This window comes from Triturus cristatus, chromosome 3_2 (genome assembly GCF_964204655.1).
Source record: "Triturus cristatus chromosome 3_2, aTriCri1.1, whole genome shotgun sequence".
Lineage (NCBI taxonomy): Eukaryota > Metazoa > Chordata > Amphibia > Caudata > Salamandridae > Triturus > Triturus cristatus.
The window spans coordinates 1049802686-1049827282 of NC_140584.1; the positions used below are offsets into that span (position 1 = coordinate 1049802686).

A 24597-nucleotide genomic window follows, 5' to 3' on the forward strand; every position below is an offset into this window, starting at 1 on the left:
AGTGGCAAATCTCTTATGTCCGGCCTTGGTTTTGTACAATAATCAAGCACATCCAGACAGTCATGATCAACTTCATTTCTCACTCCCACACATTCAGCATCAGGCAACAGTGTCGCTGGATTCACATTCACACATCTCTCCAGGCTCACATTGGTTGCACCAAGAATGACCTTCTCATATTTAGTCAGCCGACTATGAGACATGAACTGTGTCCGGCTCCTTGTTAAAAGGATTGCCACATCATGAGGTACGAATACTCGTACAGGATATCCCATTATGATTTCCTCACTTTGTTCCAGACGTCTGCATGTAGCAGCTACTGCTTTCAGGTAACCTGATAAACCCACAGCTACTGGGTCAAGTGTTGATGAGAAGTATGCAATTGGCCTTCTCAGACGTCCATGTTTCTGGATTAACACTGAAAGTGCACATCCATTTCTCTCACTACAGTACAGTTCAAATTCTTTTTCGTAATCTGGCATTCCTAGGGCAGGAGCCTCACATAGTCTGTTCTTTAACTCTTTAAATGCAGCCATCTCTTCGGGGTTTAGTTCCAATGGGTCTTTTACCTCACTTTTGGTCAATTTAATCAATGGTTTGGCAATCAGGGAAAAGTTACTTATCCACTGACGACAGTAACCAACCATTCCCAGGAACATTCTCACTTCTCTTTGTGTCATTGGGGCTCTCATTCCTCTAATGATTTTAATCCTGTCAATGGTCACTTTCCTCAGACCTTTCTCAATATTATGTCCCAGATACTGGACTTCTTTCTTGCAGAATCATAATTTGGCTGGAGATACTTTTAATCCTCCATCTGCCAAGTGATTTAGTAAAGCAATGGTGTCTACTTCACAAGCTTCACGTGTTTTTGATGCCACAAGCAGGTCATCAATATATTGGACCAAAACTGAATTTTCAGGCATTGTTAGACTCTCCAGAGATTTCTTCAGCAATTGATTAAATATCGAAGGGCTCTCTGTATACCCTTGTGGAATTCGGCACCATGCCAAAATTCGCTCTCCAAATCTAAATGAAAAAATTGGCTGGCTGTCATGGTGCAACGGGATCGAAAAGAAAGCATGGCACAAATCAATTACTGTATACCATTCTGCATCATGGGGAATCTGATACAAAATCACTGATGGATTTGGCACAATGGGACAGCATGACACAACAATCTTGTTAATTTTTCTCAAATCCTGTACTATTCTGAACTTTCCATTGGGTTTCTTCAGTCCCATTATTGGTGAATAACATGGACTGCTCAGTATTTCTCTTAACACCCCCTGCTGAATCATTTTCTCAATTATGGGTGTTATTCCTTCAATTATTTCAGGTGTCAGTCTGTATTGTGGAATGTTTGGGTAAACCACTCCCTCTTTTACAGTAATTTTTACTGGATCTACATTTCTCATCAGGCCCACATCTTCTCCAGTAAAATCCCAAACTGCTGCTTTCACAGTCTGTTTTAATTCTGAGGGTAATGCATCTGGATTAAACACAGCATATGTACCCAAAGCCTCACATTCCCTGTTATCCATGGTCATTCTGTATAGGACATCCTCATCTGGTGTTTCAAAGGTTATTCCATCTGGAGTACAGAAAATAGTGCAATTCATCTTGCACAGCAGGTCCCTGCCTAGCAAGTTCACGGGACTAGTGTCACACACCACAAATCGATGCATTTCGGAAAATTTCCCTATTCTCTCACTGGTTCAGTAAGATGAGTTTTGATCTGTGTGTTGGACACACCAACTACTTGGATTGCTTCATCCGAGAGAGAAAGATTCTTTATATCAGCTGACCTGACAGTTGATCTCGTAGCTCCTGTGTCAACTAGAAAAGTAACACTTTCACCATTGATTTTTCCATCTACAAATGGTCCTGCCTGGTCTATTTCTAGAGTTGCGCCAAGTACGCACTCTTCCTCCTCTCTTCGGCACCGTCAGAATTCTCCCTCAGAATCACTTCCCTCATTTTTCAGCCAATATTGAGATACAGCGCTTGCGCGTTTTCGCTTGATTACCTGCTCTTCATCGTAGAACCCCGACTCTTGATTGTACTTCTGGGATCCTCTTCTCTGTGGCAAGGGTGGTTTTGGCACCTGATTCTGCTGCTTAACAGCCTTCTGCTGTTGCTGATGCTGACCACACCCCTCACTCTGCACCTGTGAATTCAATGATGGATTGTCATCATTAGTAGACGGTGGATTCTTACACTCGGATTTCCAGTGCCCTAATTTTCCACAGTTGTGACAGGGAAACCTTTTCTTTGCTTCCTCTATATTGCCTTTCCCTTTTCCTGGGCCAAATCTGGGTTTATTTCCTGGATTATTTGCTTGTTCAACCAACTGAGCTTCCTGTCTTTCTGCAACTTTCACCTGTGCCCACATTGCCTTTTCCTTCAGTTTCCTTTGCTTTGCCTCAATTTCATCACTGAAGTATGTTGCATGTCTCAGGATCTCATCAATCTTTTTGCTCTGCCAGTCTACGGTATGCTGCCTTATCATTTCACTGATTTCAGGTCGCAAGCCATACATAAATCTATATACAAAATGGCTCAGATCCTTGTCACCCAGATGTTCCTCTCCACTGAACTGTTGGAAAGCCAATATTAGCCTTTCATAGTAAGCATGGACTGATTCTTTCACTTCCTGATGTGTTCGATCTATTTTAACCCAGTCTGTTTCCTTGGGGGGTATCTTATTTTTCAGGAACCCCATAACCTGTTCATACTTTTTCATAACCTCCGGGTCTGGAGCTCCTGTCTTTGGATCTCTTGGGTATTCTTTAGTGGGCCAGTCTATGACTATTTTACATTCAGCCCACAGGTCTGCTGGTACAATTATATCAAACAGACTATTCAGGTCGATCCACAGCACTTTTGACAACTTCACAAATCTGTCTACCTGTCTATACCACTCGACGGGCTTCTCCCTTAGTCGAGGGAAATCATTTGTAAATGACAAAATATCCTGTCTGGTCCATGGGACATGTACGTACCCTCCTCCTGGAATCTCCCTCATGGGATAAGCTGTCACTGCTTTCTCCTTTTCTTTCAGGGGAAATGTTGAGTAAGTTCTGTCTGCTGCATCCTCTCGCTTTCTATACCATCTGTCTTTCCATCTTTCCACATCTCCCCATTTTCTCAGCAAAGCAATCATCTCCTTAATCTGTCCTGTTCGGCCTGCATTGTTCAGATTCTCAATGTCCTTATCTGTAAAATCCACTCTGTAAGGCTTTTGTAAAGCTTTTACCTTGTCCATGTCGATCCCCATTTCACTGGCTATTCCTTTCAACCTGTCATGTATGTTCTTTGCTCTCCATGTGATACTTTTACATAAAAATAGAATCTCCCCTTCCTGATAATTTTTCAGCGTTTCTGTAGGGATTGTTCCTACAATCAGCTCCTCCATTTCCATATGTAGCCTAGCTACATCAATTCCCTGGGGTTCTTTTTCTTTCCTCTGCAAAGCTTTCAGCCAATCATTCAAATCTTCCGCAGTTATCCCTGCAGATTTTTCTGCACCCCCTGGTTCTGTCACTCTTTGTGGTTCTAAGATCGATCCTCCAATCATTCTGTTCCCTTCCACACAACCGGAATTCAAACTCGAGTTAGTCTGCACACTCAATTCTCCTCCACATATGGTATGTCTCCACTGATTTTCTCCCGTTCTCCACTGTGTTTCTCCTACTCTCATTTATGCCTGTTCTGGAGGAACCATCAATCTATTGCCCACATATGGAATTGTCAAACCACTTTCGCCCGTCCTCTGCTTGTCGAAAATCGGCATAACCGGACCTATTGTCACAGGCACCGTAACTGCCTCAAGATTTTTAGTCAGTTCCCTGATTTTCTCTGTCAATTCAAAGGTAGTACTTGCTAGTTCTCTGGTCTTTTCATCCTCAATTTCATTCTCCCTTTCTCTCTCTCTTTCTCTTTCTCTCTCTTTTTCTCTCTCTCTTTCTCTCTCTCTTTCTCTTTCCGCCAGAGAACAACTGCTTTTCAACCCAGGGGTGGTACTCTCTGTCTTAATAATCCGCAGGGTGTCTCTCATTGGGGTCACTGCTGTTCCTACCTCTGGTTCTCGTCTATACGGGGGTGGTCTTTTGTAGAGCATGTCCTCTAGGACATCATCATCAGACTCATTCGCCCCATACCTCCTTGTTTCTACATTATGTTCTTTCTCTGTACACTTTCTCCCTTCTGTCTCTTCTGCTGTCCTCATAGGATATAATCCCTCAGTCATACTGGCATCCCGCCATCTTCTCATCCGGTCATGATGGGTTTCGCGATCATACTTTCGCCCAAACATATACCGGTAATTCCCTCCACTCCTCTGCTTTTCTCGCTCATGCACTTCATCTTCCCATTCGGTCAATGCCTCGAACTGTGTTGGCCTAGGCCGAGGCTCTAGGCCCATCATCCTCTCCCGTAAATTCCTCATTATGGCCAGATTAAATGAGCCATGCTCTGGGAACGCTAAAACTCCATCGTCTTTAGTATACTTTACCCAGTTGTCCAACCAAATACAGGTATGATACCCATATTTCGCAACCATGAAGGATGCGGGGGTTCTTATCGGAGGAAGTAACTGTCCTTCCCTAGTCACAATATCCTTATCCTTGTCAAACCAGTTCTTAACCTTACTAAACAAGGATTTATTTTTCTTTTCCTCAGCGTGGTAATACATTTTGTTATTTTCCCCAACCCTTTTGTCTTTTTACAACTGTACGATCTCCTGTCCAATTGCAGCGCGACTCACAGTAACGCACCAATCCTGGAGCGTCTACGTCACTAACTCAGTCCACTAATCCCAGCGCGACTCACACCAACGCACCAATCCTGGAGCGTCTACGTCACCCTGTATGTCTCCCAATCCTTGTGCGGCGTACATTAACACACCAATCACCGTGCTTCCACCGTTCTAACCCATTGTCCAATCACAGCGCGGTCTTCCTGACGTCAGCAGTCGCTGCAGCAGCTTCTGCTCCTGTCTCCTGTCTCTTTCGTCTACCCCTCCTTTACAAAACTACTCGGTAGACTTTGTTTCAATTTCTACGAGTCTGTTAGTTACAACATACAAACATCTCCATTGTCTGCTTCGCTAGCCACAGAACAGCAAAAGACCTTTCCCACGAGAATTCTGCCTTTCCCGAGAGCAGCGCTTACCTCTGCCCTACTACAGAATCGTTACTTCCATTGATAAAGTAGCACATCCCTCTACTCTACCCTTCTAACAAGCATCAATTAACTGTTTTCTCCGGAATGCTCCTAAGAGTTTCACAATTAACCAGAATGCCTTCTCATTCACGCACTTTCACACCAGAAAATGTAGTACATTCACACAGAATTCTGTCTTTCCCGAGAACAGCGAGCAGTCTGTCCTACTACAGAATAATATCACACGTTAACAAAGCAGCCCTTACCTCTGCTCTGTCCTTCTAACAAGCTCAGAGAATACCTATTACCTTTCCAGTGATAAGCGTTATCGGAATGCCATAAGGATCCCTGATACCTAAGACCAGAACTTCACAGATAACCTTCGCTATCATATACACTTCTCTCACACAGAAAATACATTTCTAATGGTAACACACGGCGATGCTACCTCATCGAACCCAGACAATGCGACGCGCAACTTCAATTGTCACACGTTTTCCCCTGTCTACATACAGGGCTAACAATCCCGCCTTTTTCCGAGAGCAGCACTCCCTCTGCCCTACTACGGAACTGTCACCGACTTCCTACGTCCCAGAAGCCGTACACACTACACAAAACTCAATACGACTTCAACATACAGTTGTTAGTACAAACATCAATATCAATCAATAATCAATAAGCTTATGTACACGCAAATTCACCAGATCAAGACAATAGTTAACCATCATTCTGCTACCAAGAAACTGGTGCAGATCGGAGCTTCCAAATCCCCTCTACTTCCACGGACGGAGTGATCTCGCAGTCACACGCACACACACACATCACACGCTGGTGGGGCTCATTACACCAACATTCATCCTACCACTCTATCCGTACCATGTATAAGGGGAAACACTTTCAGTACCTAACCAACCTGCATATACCTTGAGGTCAATGGCATCAACTAGTTGCTATAGATCTGGTGAAAACATCATATTATACTTTATATTCAATAAACATGACAATAAAATAACCTCCCGACACAGTGATTCAAACAGAATATTTGTTTATCTAAAATTGTATGAAAAGCCAATTAAATACAAATTCATTTCTCTCATATTTACCTATTCTGGCTAAAAGTCAGATCCTAAGTCAGAACCGGTCCTCAGCAAAATAGTTAGAGTTTCTAGCCGTCATATAGAGTCACCGTCCTCTCTCCGTCAGCAGTCGGGACCTCTGATCATCAGTTCGGGAAGAAGTGGCACTAGACCTCTCTAGTCTACTAATATTTATACGAAAATTACATTCCAAAATGTTGCAATCATATCGTACAAAACGGATGAAAGGCGGAAATAATGTCGTCTTGGTACATTTGGATACATCAGTACATTTTCACACACATTGATCGTCTCAAATAATGAATAGAAATAAAGAGTCCATAACTAATTCCTTACTTCTACGGATGTCTCTTTTAGATAAATTGTATCCCATTCGTGGGATCATTACAAGTTCATAAAGTCAGTATTTGGTTTTTGCAACAAATTTCATATTCAGGGGCATTTGGCATCTCTCCCGTATCTGTCATCATGATCATGGCTTTTCAGTTCGTCAGGAGGGTAAGGTCACAGGCAGCGCGAAGCCTCCTTGCAAAATTTCCATCAACTTGAATGCAGGCTGCGGGTGGTAGCCATGTTTTAGTAGGCCACATTAGTCAACTTAAGTAAAATGAAACACAAAACAAAATTACTGCACGGAAATGATTATACAGTATTATTCCCCTGCTAATACCCTTATGTGTATGTATTTATCTAGCCATCTTCGACATCAAAAGCCATTAATGCGTATTAATTATAAGCGCAAAACATAATAACATCACATAAGCAACATCTATTACTGTCAATTTGCTCACCAACTTAGTTCACTTAATATTTTAGCCATGCAATAGCATTCCCACGTGTAATTCTTCTGTTAGTAAGGTTGATTAGATTAGACTCGACACATCTTTAGTAGTTATTAATTAATCAGTAGTACTTTTAATTATAACATGCGAAAATGAAACAGGTATTTGGTTTTAAAGTAAAACCCTGCTCCATCAATCCCCCCTTTGGTGATATCTTATCACCACAAAAATCAAAACCCCCAAAAATCTATTTAATTCCCCTTTTATAGAATTCAAAATGTCTTCTTGTTTATTTTTTTTAAACCCTTGTTTCCATCTCATCTTCTTTCTTAGTTTCTATATATATGCTTTCTCTTAATTCTTCTAATTCTATTTCTTGTGGATCTCTTTCTGGTTTCTTTTGTCTCTTTTTAACATTTTCTCTTGTTATTTTCTTTTTATTTCTTCTATATCTACAACACATACACCCTAGTCTAAGAATCAGTAAAACAACAATTACACACGTTAATGGAAATAATATCTTACCAAAAATGGTACTACCTATCTTAGCTATAAAATTCTTAATAGCAATCATCTTATTAGCCATTTTAGTCCAGATACTTTCAGCTTCCAGTGGTACTAATTCTTCATGCAAATCAGTAATATTTTTGATATAGACTTTTAGATCTTTGCTTTCGTCAGGAATGTAAGTGCAACAATGTTGAACTTTCAGCATTCCACAGACTCCACCCTCTTTTGCCAATAGAATGTCAAGGGCAAGTCGATTTTGCATCGCCATAGCGCGCAAAGCAACCATTTGAGTATTTACCAAAAGAAAGCCTCCAGCGGTGCTTGTTGACAAGCGATCTACCACTGTTGACAGCTTCCGAATGCCAAAGGCATTCAAAGAAATTCCCACTGCTGGTATCAAAGCTCCAAAAATATCTCCTACAATTTCTGTCCATGTTTCTCTTTTATAGTGTGTTAATGGATTAGTTTGTTCAGCATTGTCTACTCTATCCATGTGAAAAATCTTTGGAAAGACCAGGCCAACATAACATGTGCCAAACCAATGGTCAGGCAAACGGTAATAAGCCTTGTTCCCACAAATATAATACACTCCCGGAAAGACGGGATCTTCTCCTCCTCTAAAACCCCATCCGGTTGCAATAAAGTATGTATCATGGCACTCACTTGTCCCTATGAAATAATAATCATACTGGGATCTTTTCCTGGTAATGCATAATTTGCCTTTCTGTGGTGCATCTATAGCCATAGTTGGACTGGCTCAATTTTTCAATTATTTTTCTTTCTCAATATCCCACATTGTCTCACTCATTTTATGCCCTTCTGCTTTCTTGTGCATGTTCAACCTTCTTCTCTCAACCATATCTAGAAAAGTTTTCTCTTCTTCTTTCAAACTGCAAGTTAAATTGTTTCTAAAAACATATTCTAATGTTAATTCTCTAGTTTCTATAAAAATCTCACCTAAAGTAAGGTTGATTAGATTAGACTCGACACATCTTTAGTAGTTATTAATTAATCAGTAGTACTTTTAATTATAACATGCGAAAATGAAACAGGTATTTGGTTTTAAAGTAAAACCCTGCTCCATCAGTAGCTGATATGGTGGAATAAGTATATGTGTAGGTTGATGTTGTTCCTAGATCTTTTGACATACAGCCGTTAAATGTTGTAAAATCAAGGCCAATAGTACATTTCAGAGCAGAATTTGTACTTAAACAAGTGGTATTCAAAGGACGCCAATGTCTGCCAGTGGTGTAGAACCTTTGAAATGGGGGTGACATTAAGGGCAATGGGGAACAGTGCCCTGGTGAGGTCTGACAGAGTTGGGGTGTAAATACAAGGTACAAATGATCCTGGGAGTTTTCGCCCGAAGGAAACTGTAGACAGATTATAAACAGTCGCTTTCAGAGTATAATACCTACTTCTATTGGTATTTACTCACATTCAGAGTATAGTTCAGATTACCAATATTATGCACAAATGCCAAATAAGAACAATAACACAGCTTTTCATACCTCTGAGTTCTACACAATAGTCCCGTTCATTTGGGTAACACCTACTGTTTACAACACTAGTGGGGCTCTGCGTAAAACACATTGTGTTACTTATCAATAAGGCAGATAGTTCATTTTGGCAGCATCAGCTTTTTTCAGATGGACCTGCATGGCATTGGGAAGTGCAAGCATCACACATTTAATGTCGCTATCTTTCTGGTCACAATATACACTGCAATTGATTGGACTTGTGTTTGTTTCAAAGTTGATATTGTTTTTTCTGGCATTCAACTTTCATTTGTATGATCATGTTGACAATACCAATAAATAGGTTCCAAATGCATGGCATGGCCAAGGCCATAAAACAATGCCCAGGTTGATGCTTTACACTTTGGGATGTTTGGGGATAAATACATCATTCGGCCATATGAGAAGAACCATGAGTCCAAACACACCTGACCTGTCTGCATCAATCAGGAAGTCTTGTGTGACTCTGGGGAGACCTAGAGAGTGTGTGCCAATGGAGAAGGCTAGAGTGACTTTAGGAAGGACAGGGCTGCATATGCCAGTTGGGTGGACTCTTGCGAGCTCAGGGAGACCTGAGCAGTCTGTGCCAATCAGGGGCTTGCGTGGGTTCAGGAAGATGTGGGCTGCCCCTGCCAATCAGAGAGAAGCATGTGAATTCAGGGAGACCTAAGCCAATCATGGGGATGTGTCTGTATTCAGGGAGATCACAGCTATGTGTGCCAAACAGGAAGATGCGTGTGAGTTCAGGGAGACCTAAGCAGTCTTTGCCATCTGCTGAGGTGTGTGTGAGTTCTCAGAGACCTAAGCTGTGGCAATTGGCACACAATTGTGAGTACAAGGCGAACTCATCTGTCTGTGCCAGTCCGGGAGACACGTGTGAGTTCACAGGGGGCCTATTTGTGTCCATGAGGTAGACTTCAGGTAGAGTTCAGGGAGTACGAGCTGTGCCAATTGCACGGCTGTTCTAAGTCCAAGGAGACCTCAGTTATCTCTGCAAACCTGCCGTACATGCTCGTTCACAGGGACCTGAGCTGTCAGTGCCACTTAAACTGACTCGTGTGAGTTCAGGGAAACGGTGTTTTACTGTGTTCTCACCACAAGGGGAAGTGAGAAAGTTGTGGAATACCTTGCCTGTCGCTCAGTTACAGAAAAACCACACTGCGGTGCCCCCATGTCCCGTTCCCCAGCTTCCACCCAGTCTTGGCAGACATCTCTGTACTCAGGTCCCAATGCTCGCTGCCTCCTCCTACTCATATTCCCCCAGCAGTCCGCCCTCCACCCAATGCTGGTGGCATTTGAGGGACCTTCCGTGTCACCTTTAAGTGGAGTGGCCTCTACTGCACCTCATCTCCAACTCAGACGTAGGAGCCCGTCCCTGCTGGCACTGCTCTCCTCACAACCAGGCCCACAAGGTGGCCATCTTTCTGCAGGTGTTCTTACAGCTCTTCCCATGTCCCACAACACCTAGCCGCCCACCTGCCACAGTCACTCCTTCCCAACCTTCAGCCTGGCCCTGCCCATCCTCTCATCTGACTCCCTGTCCACCCTTTCATCCGGTACGAACTCTCGCCCGTGACCAGACCCAGATCTTCCAACGTGTCCCTCCTGGGAGCTCTACCGCCAGATTTCCCCTTCCCCCTTCGCAGCCGGGGTAAAGCCCCTCCTGCAGCTCTTCTCATACTTCACCACACCACCGCCCTTCTGCCACAGCCACCCCTTCCCAACCTTCACCTTGACTCAGCCAATCCTCTCACCTGACTCTCTGACCACTCTATCTATCATCCTGTAGAATCTCTAGCTCTTGACCTGACGGCGACCTTCCAACATGTCCTTCCTGGGAGCTCTACCACCAGACTTCCCCTTCCCCCTGCGGAGCCAGGGTAAAGTCCCTCATGCAGCTCTTCTCATACCTCACCACACCACCGCCCTTCTGCCACAGCCACCCCTTCCCAACCTTCACCTTGACTCAGCCAATCCTCTCACCTGACTCTCTGACCACTCTATCTATCATCCTGTAGAATCTCTAGCTCTTGACCTGACGACGACCTTCCAACATGTCCTTCCTGGGAGCTCTACCACCAGACTTCCCCTTCCCCCTGCGGAGCCAAGGTAAAGTCCCTCATGCAGCTCTTCTCATACCTCACCACATCACCGCCCTTCTGCCACAGCCACCCCTTCCCAACCTTCAGCCGTGCCTGCCCATGCTCTCATCTGACTCTCACTCCACCTCTTCACCCTGTAGCAGCTCTGACCCTTGTCCAGACACAGACCTTCCAAGATGTACCTCCTGGGAGTTCTACCACCAAACTTCCCCTTCCCCTGCGGAGCCGGGGTAAAGCCCCTCCTGCAGCTATTCTCATACCTCACCACACCACCGCCCTTCTGCCACAGTCACTCCTTCCCAACCTTCACCTTGACTCAGCCAATCCTCTCATCGTCGTCCGTCGGGTGCACCAACAAGCCTTGCCAAACCGCAAACAATGTGGAAAGCAAAAAATGTGCAGTGTCGGGACCAGCCAGGTGCAGGTGACTCGCCACAAGCAGGGAAGTCAGAGCAGACCCCGAGCAATCAGGAGAGCTTGCTAAAATCAAATAAGACCCTCAAGTGGACATATAGGCCAGAGGCACTGGAGTCGCGAGAGTACCTCGAGCAGTTCACCAAAGATGCAGGTCCACTGTGCAAGAGATGTGGTGAGGATAAAGATCTTGGTCACAGGAGATGCTTGAGGTGGAGGCTACTGGGATATCTGAGGAAGAGAGCCATCAAGCCTTTGCAACGGCAAGTCTACTTGGTGCATAGGGGTTCGGTTCCTGTGGCTCCAACGAGAAATACTGGCCTCAAATTCGGTGAGAGAACAGGGCAGGCCTCCTGGGATGTGAAGAACCACTACTTGTGTTGCTGAGCCTTTCGGAAGTCATGGGAGCCCAGGATCAGCAGACCGGTCAGCTTCGTTGCGGGGCCTGCACATGCAGGGAAGTGACTCCTTCACTCTAAGGGAGATTCCTTCAGGTGTCTTGGATGTCCACAAGTCTTGAAGGTTGCTGTATGGAGCACAGGCACAGGCATTGCAGCAGACGAGCAGGGAGACAAGACCAGGAGCAGCAGGAGTCTTCCCAGTTGCAGTCTTGATACTCAGACGGAAGTCCAGAGTGCGCAGACGGTCGAAGATGAAGTGGTGTCTTGATATGAATCTTGTCCCATAATGAATCTAGAGACCCACCCACAGGTAAGCCCTTAAGTACGCTATGGAAAGGGTTGAGACGATTCAGTGTTCCCTCCCAGAAGAGGGATTTGGACAGTGGAGAGGATATTTGTATGTCCTTTGTCCAGTTTCACACCAGTGCTGGAGCCAATGGCTCCCTGAGCTGGTATGAACTGGACTATGCAAGGAGGGCACCAAATGTGCCCTGAAAGCAGTCTCAGTAGCGCTGGCCAGTACCCCCACCCTGCCCCAATACACTAAACCCTGTCTGGGAGGTGGTCATCCCTCCCTGTGACAGGATACCTATTGTCCTGCCTTCCCCTGCTTGAGCTTGGCTCAGCAGCAGGAGGGTAGAATTGTGTCTCTGGTCGGCAGCAGCTGTGTTTTGCTGTCCGGGTCTAGAAGACTGGTACCGGGAGAACTGAGGGCCTCCTGGAGAAGCTTTACAGTGCATGGAATCATACCTCCCACACCGTTTACGGTGTGGGGGTATGATTCCAGCATGTTTGATACCAATCACGACAGGGTTCGTTACAGCCAGTTTAGAGAAGGTCATCGCAAAATGACTCATGGCCACTCTATGTATCATAATGGCTGATGCACTTGCAACCCGGTAGAATTGACTCCGAAGGTAGTAGGGGTGTTCTGTTCATGCAGAGGCACCCTCACACTTACAACCGACCACCCTGCCTTTAGGATTGAAAGGCCTGCCTTAGGGGTGTCTTATTGCTTTTAAGCGCAGTGACCTCAGATATAGGGAAACCTATATTTATCGTAAGTGGTGCTAGCACCAACTTACACAGGCTGGAATGGTAGGCCCATAGTCACAATTTGAGTGGTCTCTCATGGGTGGCATAATACATGGTACCTCAGTACCATATACTAGGGACCTATAAGGGTACACCAGTAGCCAATCTGGGATATACCCAAGTACTCACCAAAGTCATTTTAAGGGAGAAAGCACAGGTTCTGGGGTCCTGATTAGCATGATCTCAGTCAGACTAGTCATAAACATCATAGCACCAGGCAAAAATTGGGGGTAACCATAAAAGCAGATCCTACTTTCCTACAGGCGTACACAACTCAATCACTGCAAGTAACATATATATACATCGAAATCCATATCATGAGTGTCCATATGTCGTTTGGTGCGCTGGAGGATCTTCCTCTGTCGGAAAATGCTTTTCAGGTTGAATTCTAGAAGGTTCTCCGAGAACTCAAAGAATCAATCATATGTCGAGATCGTGGTATTAACAGTTCTTAACACGTGTTTTGTCTTTCGCCGTAATCGTGACAGCAGAATTTGTCAGGGCTCTAATGTAAATGCAATAGTACTATGGAGAGGAACCTCTAGAAACAGTTATGGTACCGTCACCAGGATCAGTGACTCAAGGGGCACCCAATGTGTACTTTGTTTGGTCCTTATTACTAACACAGCCACGTGGACACATGTATGGCTCTACTTGGATACTAAAATAGCCATAGCTAAGACCTGATGAGACGCACACCCTTCACCATGGGTGTTTGGCATTCCGCACTAATAAGCATGATAACTGCACCTATACACTGTGTGCATTGAACCCAGAACTTCCTTTTCACTCTCCCCATACCTTGCCACCTTTTAATCACATCTCATTACCCCCTGGTCTTACTCATTAGGACCAAACACACTACACATGTGGTGTCCCTTGGGTCACTGACCCTGTTGATGGTACTGTAACTATTTCTAGGTATTCCCGCTGATTTTATTAAAGACACCCCTCTTCTCTGGACACAGACCTTGGCTTAACTGTTTGGAGAAATAATTTGGTGGCAAAATTTGCTGGAAACATGGTAATGGAGTATTTTTCAATTCAATTCAAGAATCTTTATTCGGTGATTAAAAAACACCATAAAAGCACACATACATATACATAGATAAAACGGCATTAAATATTAGTCAAGATCCTTGTGCATAAATAACAATAAAATACTAACATACAAGGCTGTAAATTTAAAACAGGGAGTCACAAGTCTTTTGATCCTCTCCCCTCGTCTTCCTTAGTCGGACCGCAACCTTGATAAAATTCATAACACAACACAAGGTTAGCGGGTCAGAAGCTTTTTGCAAGTAAATTAGTGCATCTCTGGCATGTTCCAGGTGGGCCTTTTTTAGGATGTCTACTAGGAATCTACGCCTGGGCATTGAATAATAGGGACAGAGCAAAGTAAAATGAAGGGAGTCCTGCGGAGACCGATTGTCGCAGCCGCAGGGTCCCTTCTGCTCGATTGACATGGTAAAACCTGCTGGCGAGGCCAACATAAAAGGAAGTAGGCTCAGTCTGAAACGGCACATAAGAAATCTGTCCTGTGTATTGTGTACAAGATACAGGTAGGGCTCCATACCCTCCACACTCTTCACCAAAGTATGAGCCCTTATTAACTTTTTTTCCCCTTCAGCCAGAGCACGGCATTGGGTTTTCCGCTCTAGGAAAATTTCCCCTACTTGTTTCTTGTGCTGTGCTGAAATGGTGGTGGGGTTCTTGAAGAGGTTTCCAAACCCTAGTTCCTCAAGAGTGTTTCTCACATATTTGAGCCATGGGATGCGCATACAGTGGGTCCTACCTAGGCAGTCCAGTAAGATTTTTCTACTTAGATGCGCGTCTGGATTTACCCAGATTTTTAGCCACGCCACAATTGGCCTAAGTTTTAACAAATCGACCAGATATGGCCTCCCTAGCTCCCTGTGAGCTATGAGTCCAGCAGTGCTGGGTGGTACCCTCAGGATAGATTTCAGATGTTTGTTCTCTTCCTGGTCAATTCTAGAGGTATTCACGAAGCCCCAAACTTCTGCCCCATAGCTTACTTTAGCGCATGTTATGGAGCCGTACAGGTTCATCACCTGTTCCGGACTCCATCTGCCCAACCTCCTGCCATATCCGGCTATTGCCCCATTAGAGGCAATCATTTTGTTACAGCGCTCTTCCACCAAGGAGTTAAATTGAAGAGCACCATCAAAGGTTACTCCGAGATAGGAGAACGTTTTAACCTCCTCTAAACAATGGGAGCCTATTGTGTAAGAAAATTTTGAGGAAGGTTTTTTGCCTGCCAGGAGCACGTAAGATTTGCTTAGGTTGACAGATAAGTCCAGATCGCTCATAAACTTGACGAACCCATCTATCAGAATCTGTAGGCTTCGTGGTGTACGCGCCAGCAAGACCGCGTCGTCTGCGTAAAGCAGGACAGGGATTTGCCGCGTCCCAACCCTTGGGGAATCTGCCTTTAAGCCCAAAAGAAACTGTTCCAAATTATTAATGTAAAGGGAGAACAAAAAAGGGGCAAGAATACAACCTTGTCTGACTCCACTTTTGCATGGAAAGGAGTCCGTCAAACCTCCCTCCCTGTTAAATCTAACTCTAGCCGTGGTGTCGCTATGCAGCTCTCTTAGTATGGTAATTAGGCCGCTCTCGATCCCCATCCCTGCCATCATGTCCCACAACTTCCCTCTGTTGACGTGATCGAATGCTGCTGCCAGGTCCATGAATCCCATATAAATGGGTTCCTTACTGGCCAGAGTATATTTGGCAGTCAGCATATATAGGTTCAGGCATTGGTCGCTGGTGGACCTCCCTGACCTGAACCCATATTGAATGTCCGAGAAGATGTTGTTCTCTTCGGTCCACTCGGACAATCTGTTCAGGAGTGCCCTTCCCAGAAGTTTAGCCGAGACGTCAATCAGGGAAATAGGCCGATAACACTTGGGGTCGTCTTTGTTGCCCTTTTTAAAGATTGGCACAATGATCGCTTTAGACCATGATGGAGGGAGACCGCAGGTGATAGCAGTGTTTAGGACCCTGGTCATCAGTGGGGCCCAAAGATCTATATTACTAAGAAAAAGGTCAGGGGGAATTCCATTTGGGCCCGGGGCTTTATTCTTAGTTAGACTCTCCATCCCTGCCGTGATCTCCTTAAGGGTAAATACTACCGGAGGAGCCTGACTTGGGGTTACTGATGACTCTACGTGGGGACCCGATTCATGGTTATACAGGCTCCTAAAGTGTGTGACCCACTGCTCCGGGAGGATGTTAGCCCCTATCTCCGGAGAATCATTTTCTTGAAAGGTCGGTTTATTGATGATTCTCCAGAACCCCGCTAGGTCCCTTCTTTCCCCTGCCTCTCTCAGAGCTGCCCAAGCTTCTGCCTGCAGGGTGAGTTTCCTCCTTTTGGTCTCTTTTTTATATTTTTCTCTGCATGCCCTGATTACTTGTGGATCTCGTGGTTTTGACTTAAGGGAGCATTTCAGTTCCCTCAGTGCCTTGGAACAATCTTTATCAAACCACCGGGGATTGGCCAGATTACGCGTGGGCGCACTGGACCTTAGTAATCCGTCTATCAGGTTGGCAATGTGGTTAAATGCTTCTAATAACCTTGGTCCCTGGACTTCCAGATCCAAACATTCATTTATGGCCAGCAGACCCTTATCGCTCAGGTTTTTATAGAACTTTGCCCCATCTATTTTGGACCATTTCAGTCTCCTGCCTTGATCGGTGACCCTCTCCACGATTGAACGATGGGCATTGGAGCCAATACCCGCCCTATATGCGAGCATTAAAACAAGCGGGTTATGGTCGCTGAAAGTGTTCCAGTCTATCCCTACACTGACTACTTTATTAACCAGGGATCTCGAGACCAGAATATAATCTATAATAGACGAGCAGCCCCTGCCCTTAAAAGTTGGTGGGAGTGTACCATCCGACTGTGGGTCTACCATATTAATGGTGTGCTCTAGGTCGTACTTAAGCCGAAGCAACCTAAGAGCCGACCCAGTGGGCGAGTGAGAAAAATGCGGTCCCTTCTCAATTGGGCATTGCGCCCAATCTGTGTTCTTTTTGACCAGTACCGGACAAAGGTGACAATTAAAATCCCCCACCACAAGCAGTCCACCAGACGGTCCCTTATTCTGGGATATGATTTCTTTTCCTAACCTTTGGTCGAGTTCAGTTAATACCAGGGTGTGGCTATTTTCTAACTCGGTGCTATATATGTTAAAAACAGAGAAACGTAACCCCTTTCCCTGGAACCGAACCGCCTGTATCCCATATGAGAACCAGTCTGGAAAGGACCAGGTGCCTGGCAGGTCTAAATCTACATAGATGGACAAACCGCCCATTGCTCTCCCTGAGCTAGATTTTCGGGCGGGAACAAAAAAACACTTGTACCCCTGCAGATGGTAGTTATTCTCCACAGCCCATGTCTCCTGTACACATATAATGTGAAATGTTCTAATGAAGTCCACCCATTCCTTATTGTTGAATTTGCCCGCTATACCCGCTATATTCCATGAGATAAGTCTCACACCCTCTCCACTCCATTCAGCACCCCCCTGGGCCCTTGGTCTTCTTTCCCACATTGATCTTTGCATTCCCTGCCCATGTCCCCCTCCTGTCTTGTCTACAACTATTTCCTTTGGCACAACGCAGTTTGGTTCCCCCTCACCAACCACCAGGATTTGCTGAGCCTTGGATCTTTGCTCCTCCAGTCTTTCTACCGTACCTCCAATTTCTATACAACCCTGGGGGGCATTGTCTGTCTGTCAATCGACCCCTTCAAGGCCATTTAGGCAATGGAACCGGTTATAGGAAAAAAAGGGTTGTTCAGGTTGGCCACAAAACGGCCTAGGGTTGAAGGCCTGGTGACTCCCCCTCCTGCCAACCCTCTCCCAGTTGTCATGAGTTTGGGGTTGCTGAGATAGGACTGGGATGATGGGAAAAAAGAACGACACATGGAGGGTTTGGATGGTGGATTCCCTAGATCTGTTTTTCCCTTGACATATATGGGACACCGTTCCTGTGTCCCTAAAACTCACCAGTATGCAGTCCCCTTTAATAGATTTTTGTGTTCTTCCCACCCATGGTACCCTTCTTACCATTATAATTTCGTTATTAAAATGTGTCGGGAGGGGTCTATTTATGTTTAACCACTTGATTACCCTACTTTTTAGGGCACAAAAATCCTCAGTTTCACCTTCCTCAAGTGGGGGGACACCTGCCATAACGACAGTAAAAGCATTGGTCTCTGGAGGTAAATTGGGTCTGCGTGGTCTCAGGGTGAGCTTCATTAAAGGGGTCGGGGTGCTCTTGTCTACCGGCTGTGCCGGGGGTACAGATCCTAAAGGAGGGTTGGGCATATTGGTGTTAGGGGGCTTAGCTGTTGCAGGCTTTGGCCTTGTGGGTTGTTGCGAGGGTGCCACATTCACAGCTTGTGGAGGGACTGGATTGGCGACACTATTTGCCGACTGCTTAGGGGCTACAGTGGAGGGAGTGGACTCTGATTGCCTTCCCTGTCTGCCAGCTGGAGTTTTCAGACTGCCCAATGTGGCCTCTAAAATGGTTAGTCTGATCTCAATCTTTTTAATACTCTCGCTGATCGGTAATAACAGGGACCTTAGCAAAAATTCTAGGTTTCCCAGCGGGACAACAGACAAGGGAATATTAGCAATGCCAACTCCTGTGTCTTTTATCATAATAGGAGCTGGATCCTCATGAGCAATGGGTTTAGGGTGTAAATCGACCAATGGTTTCTCTACTAATGTGGGGGTTTTTAAAAACTTCCCAAAATCCGAGTGTGGAACCTTGGGTTTGCTCTTTCCTTGAACTCCCCTCGATTTCCTCCTGCGTTTATTTGGAGGAGGTCCAAAGGCTACTTGTGTGTTAGTTGGCTTAGATTTAGTTTTCCTAATCTTCGAGGCTGGAGGGGCCGGAGGGGGTTGGGACACTAAATCAATGGTCACCCTTGGGGGGCTAGAACTAATTTCTGGGGCTATACTCAAGGCTTCAACTGGTGATATGTTAGTGCAATCCCTCAGCAATAGTGGGACATCATCAATTCGGGACAACTCCTCCCTTGGTAAAATAAGTTGGTCTCCGAGGGGCGTGTTTTTCATATTATCTATTGAGCGTCTCCGTTCTGCCCTTAACCTGGACAGATTACACTCTTTGTCCCCCTCCCCCACTGCCCGGGAGAAATAATTCTCTAGAGTCCTACTCTTTGCTCCACCCGGTTTTAGTGGGGTGCTCTCCCTTGCAGGGGACGGCATAATGTTCACAATAAATTAAACTCGGCGGGCGGCTCCACCGAGTGTAAGAGACCAGGGATCGGAAGCACAATCCAAGAGGGTAGGCCCAGCCCGGCCACCTTCGGCCCCGGACGGCCACAGACGGTCCCGCCCTTGTCCCGGGCTTCTCCCGGCGCCCTCCCGCGCGCTCCCGCGCCGCGGAAGAAGCTGCACCTGATATAGGGGGAGGATGCTTAGGGGGCGTGGCCAGCAGGGAGAGCGTCCAGGTGCAGGAAATGATGGCAGCACAGGGACTCCTGGGCAATGGAGTCCCTGATCCTCACCTGGCGCTCGCAGCCCTGCTCCCCGAGATTCAGGCAGCTCCCCTGTCAGGAATCAGCAACGATGCGCCCAGGCACACGGGCGAAGCGGGACCCGCGGAGCGGGTTCCGCGAGGTGCAGCAGCAGAACAAACAGCCCAACAAGAAGGACCTCGCAGGACAGAGCTCGCGCTCACAGGTCAGTCAATGTCTCCCAAAGAGCTAGGGACAAGCAGGCTCTTTTCAGCTGTGCTTAGGGGGCGTGGCCAGCAGGGAGAGCGTCCAGGTGCAGGAAATGATGGCAGCACAGGGACTCCTGGGCAATGAAGTCCCTGATCCTCACCTGGCGCTCGCAGCCCTGCTCCCCGAGATTCAGGCAGCTCCCCTGTCAGGAATCAGCAACGATGCGCCCAGGCACACGGGCGAAGCGGGACCCGCGGAGCGGGTTCCGCGAGGTGCAGCAGCAGAACAAACAGCCCAACAAGAAGGACCTCGCAGGACAGAGCTCGCGCTCACAGGTCAGTCAATGTCTCCCAAAGAGCTAGGGACAAGCAGGCTCTTTTCAGCTGTGCTTAGGGGGCGTGGCCAGCAGGGAGAGCGTCCAGGTGCAGGAAATGATGGCAGCGCAGGGACTCCTGGGCAATGGAGTCCCTGATCCTCACCTGGCGCTCGCAGCCCTGCTCCCCGAGATTCAGGCAGCTCCCCTGTCAGGAATCAGCAACGATGCGCCCAGGCACACGGGCGAAGCGGGACCCGCGAAGCGGGTTCCGCGAGGTGCAGCAGCAGAACAAACAGCCCAACAGGAAGGACCTCGCAGGACAGAGCTCGCGCTCACAGGTCAGTCAATGGAGTATTAGAGTACGCTGTTCAGAAAGGGCGACAGAGTACTGCCATCTAGTTATCGTATTCTTACCCTGCTGAATACTATGAGAAAAAATGTTGCAAGGCATCTGTCAGGTCTTTTGGAAGATTGGGTGAGTACAGCTAGAATTTGATCCTTGACCCAAATGGGCTTTCGGAAAGGGTATTCAACTATGGATGGCTGTGTGATATTAAATGTGTTTGTGGAGGATTATGCCCTCTCACAGAAACAGCCCCTTTATGCGGCTTACATTAGTTTGTCTATCACGTTTGACACCGGAAATAGATCCATTTAAATGGGAAAAGATAGTCTGATGGAAGTGTACCCCAGGACTCTTGAAGCTTTTGGTCCAACTGCACGAGGGCTCCTGGACTAGGGTAGAACTAGGAGGGGACGGGACCCTGTCCAAACAGATGGGTTGAGACAGGGTGTATTTATTTTGGCCCCACTCCTATGTTCAATCCATATAGCGGATGCTTTGGAGGGTTTAAGGCAGGTTAGGGCCTTCCCTCCTAAGTTGGGGGCGGAACCCATAGCTGCGTTGTTCTATGCAGACCTTACGGTGCTACTAGATTGCATGCTGGCGGGGCTGCCTTTTCTCATTACTGAAAAAGAAATGATTGACAGATCAATATGGCAAAAACGAAGGTATTGTTTTTTTTTAAAAGGTTTGAGGCATCCACGAGGTCCAGGGGGTGGCTGAGTGATGTTCAAATGGAGGTGCTTAAGGAATACAGATACTTTGGTGTGTTATTTAGCCAAAGCCTTCCAGGTTCAAGTCTTGTCGCAAGAAACAAGTGCCTTGTGATGTCCATCACAGGTGTGCTCCAGAGATTAGATTCGGCTTTGGGACAGAAGTCGGTAGAAGTGCTGAGAGAGGCATATAATGTGAAAAGTCCCCTGTTACTCTCCGGGTGCAAGGTTTTGTTACAGAAAGATGTCAAGGGCTTGCAAATCATTGAAACTACCATCTGGAATAACTGGTTGGGGTTGCCACAGCTTCAGTGAGCAGTGCGCTGAGACTAGAGTTGGGCCTCGCTAAAAATGTTTTAAATATAGTCAGGGGTTGCTCAATTATTGGGCAGGTCTGTTAAAACAGGATGAAGGTTCCTTGAGGTATCCTACACTACTTCACCTGCAAGGGAACCCAAGGTACAATGGGTAAATAACTTACAGGTTATGGAAGTGTCCCTGAATCTCCCTTCCTGGTATTCCCCCCAGACATGTCATTGCCCCAGCAGTAACAAGCATTCAAACGCTTAATAGAAGAGCCCTCACTCCACAGTGAGTCTATTGATCTGAGTAAGAGGTGCAGCTTGCAGTACCTAGTGGAAGTTGACTATTGTGGTCTAATGCTCCCCGATCTGAGGGACATCAAGAGTAGATCTGTGGGGAGATGGGCTCTGGGGATCCGGTTGGGCCAGGTTCCCGCCTTCTTTAAATGGGTAGGGTCTAATGGAGTGGGGAGGGACAGGGATTCTAGTCCCATTAGTAATCCCGCTGTACTATCACTCTGCTCATATTATTGTTTTTTTGTGCCTCTCTGACTCACATAAGATGCTCCCTACTACTGCCTGTTTTGAGAGAGCTGCAGATGGGTCAAATCAGCGACTCAATGAATATAACTTTGCTCTGTAATAATAATGCGGTTTGTTGGGCTTTGGCAAACGTTTGGTCCGTTGTAGCCAGAGAGCTTCCCTCTTCCATTTCTTAACAATGTGACTTGCTTTTTGCACAATAGTGTGGAGCAGGTGCTATAGTTATTTTTGTTCCGCTGTTCTCTCTGGTGCTAACATTGCTCGGTAATGTATTTACTTGGTATTTTTATGTCGGGGTTGGGCTGTGCTGCAAACCTTGTTTTATACCTCAAATCGTGTCAGAGCTTTGCATTGGATCCATTTAGCATGTTTTACGGATATCTGCAATGTATTTATTCTAACATGTTTTACGCATAAATGTTTTTCTTATTTTGGCTCTGGGCTACATCTTCGGAACCGGAGGAACCCAGTAGAATGTTTTAATTGTTGATGTGATGAATTTCTGAGATTATTATTTCCTGTTTTTATTATTGAGGTTTTTTTGAGATGTGTGGTTTGTATTGCCTAATTGGCATGAGATCAAACTAGTAAAATGTACTTGATACTTGAATACTCACAGAGTTACCTGTCTGCCGCAGACAGCATCGCATCCTGCATGGAGGGGGTTTTGGGTCACCCACTTGCTCATGATTAGTAGCCTTCTGGTCTCTTTAAATTCCCTGCTCCTGATCGCGATTGCTTCCCTGCCTGTTCTCCCACCCCTGAAGCATTCTTGTTTTACTCCGGCTTTTGATTGAACAAGTAATATCCTTCAACTCCTACCACCATGAACTATTTTGTTAGGTGTCGCCTGAGACAGCATGCATGCCCTTTTGCCTGTTACGATCTACGGCCTTTAAACTGACTGTTTTTAGGTCTCGCCTGACCCAGCGCATGCGCTGGTCTGACAAGACTTATTTAGAGGGCTCCAAAAAGTGCTACCAGGCCAGCCTAGAGCTACAGTGCATGTGCGCGGGCGCGCGCGCTGTGTTTTACCACGATTACTTTCACTTTCGCGGCCGCTTCGATAGCGATCACTTTCGCAGCCGCGCGGCCGCTTGGCATAGCCAATAGGTCTCGCTTTTGGGACCTTATAAGTATTTATTTATGCAACTGTTGCATGGCTAAACACTTATAAGGTCCCAAAGGCGAGACCTATTTTCGAGGTTAAAGTTCTCATACAGTTATCAAAAGTGAGTGATGGAAAAATGCCTGGTGCTCACGGGTGTAACACACTGATTAAAGAAAAGAAAACACAAAAAAATCACCTCGTGATTATACATACTGCCAAAACAAAGAGATATAAAGAACTAATTTGTCGGTTCATGGGGTACGCTCGACATTTTGACTCTCCACAGATTAGGGATCCTCATCAGGACTGGGCAATAAAGAAAGAAAGCCAGGGAGAAATATTATATATTGACCTTTGTTAGGCTGCCTTTCCAACCTTTCTTAGTTAAATTAGTTTTTTGAGTGTGCCGTAGTTGACTTTTCTTTGATAAATACCTCTACCAATGTAGCTGGCACTACTCTCTGCGCATGTCTGGCCTAGTATTACATATTTTATATCCCGGGATTTCCCTGATTTTACTTCACTTTTATGATTTTAGTATTTTTATTTATTTTTTAAAATGTAGGATTTTTTCCCCCTGATGTTACTATGACCATTTGGAACTCCTTACCCCTTGTATTTTTCTATTCTGTATATGTTTCATTATTGAGCTTGTATCGTGCAATGTTTGTGTTAATATCAGGAAAATCAACATTAGAAACCGGCCCTGCAGACCATAAAACAGCCCCACAAACAGTAAAAAAAAGTGCCCACAGTGACCGGTCAGGCCAGCCCCTCGGACATTGCTTGATTGCCTACAGGCCAGTCCCACCCTGGTGTGGGCACCAATGATGAAAAGCCCACCCTGTAATAAAGGCCTCGTTCTTTGTCCCTTGTCTGTCTCTCCAATGTGTCTTTTTTACACATTATGGAGCTAGAGGCTTGTTCCAGCCTTTCTTTTCTGTGATTATCTGTCTTAAACGTTTTGTGACTGATGCGAACAGGGCTTAATTAACGAGCCGCCTAGTAGAATTCTCTACTTATGAGCACAGAGCTCTGAATTTCTCAGACAGAAGACGTTTGCAGTCTTAAGTGTGGCCCAAAGTTTTACCTTTGTAATATGATCTTGATGCAGATTCTCTGTTACCAGTAGTGTTTTTAGGTCTCGCCTGACCCAGCGCATGCGCTGGTCTGGCGAGACTTTTTGAGAGGGCTCCAAAAAGTGCTACCAGGCCAGCCTAGAGCCACAGTGCAAGTGCGCGGGCGCGCGCGCCGTGCTTTTCCCCCGATTACTTTCGGTTTCGCGGCCGCACGGCCGCTTGTCAGGGGGAGACATGTCATAAAGGCACACTACAACTCTTTGAGGGGAAAAGGCTTCAGTGGTTTTCATGGCTAAGCAGGGATCAGGAATATTGCCCCCACATTTAGTTTTGACCTTTAACATTTATTAAAATAACCCTGCTGCTCGGCTATGTGACA

General features: G+C 46.0%; 1 long non-coding RNA gene across 1 annotated transcript in view; it reads right to left on the reverse strand.

Annotated features, from left to right (window-relative positions):
• Positions 1-6250: 6250 nt before the first annotated feature.
• The window catches only part of LOC146859087 (uncharacterized), a 38171-nt gene continuing 19824 nt past the window's right edge, over positions 6251-24597 (reverse strand). Inside the window, exon 4 of the long non-coding RNA XR_014979736.1 lies at positions 6251-6860. This is a non-coding gene — a long non-coding RNA (uncharacterized LOC146859087). The remainder of the gene's footprint in view (positions 6861-24597) is intronic.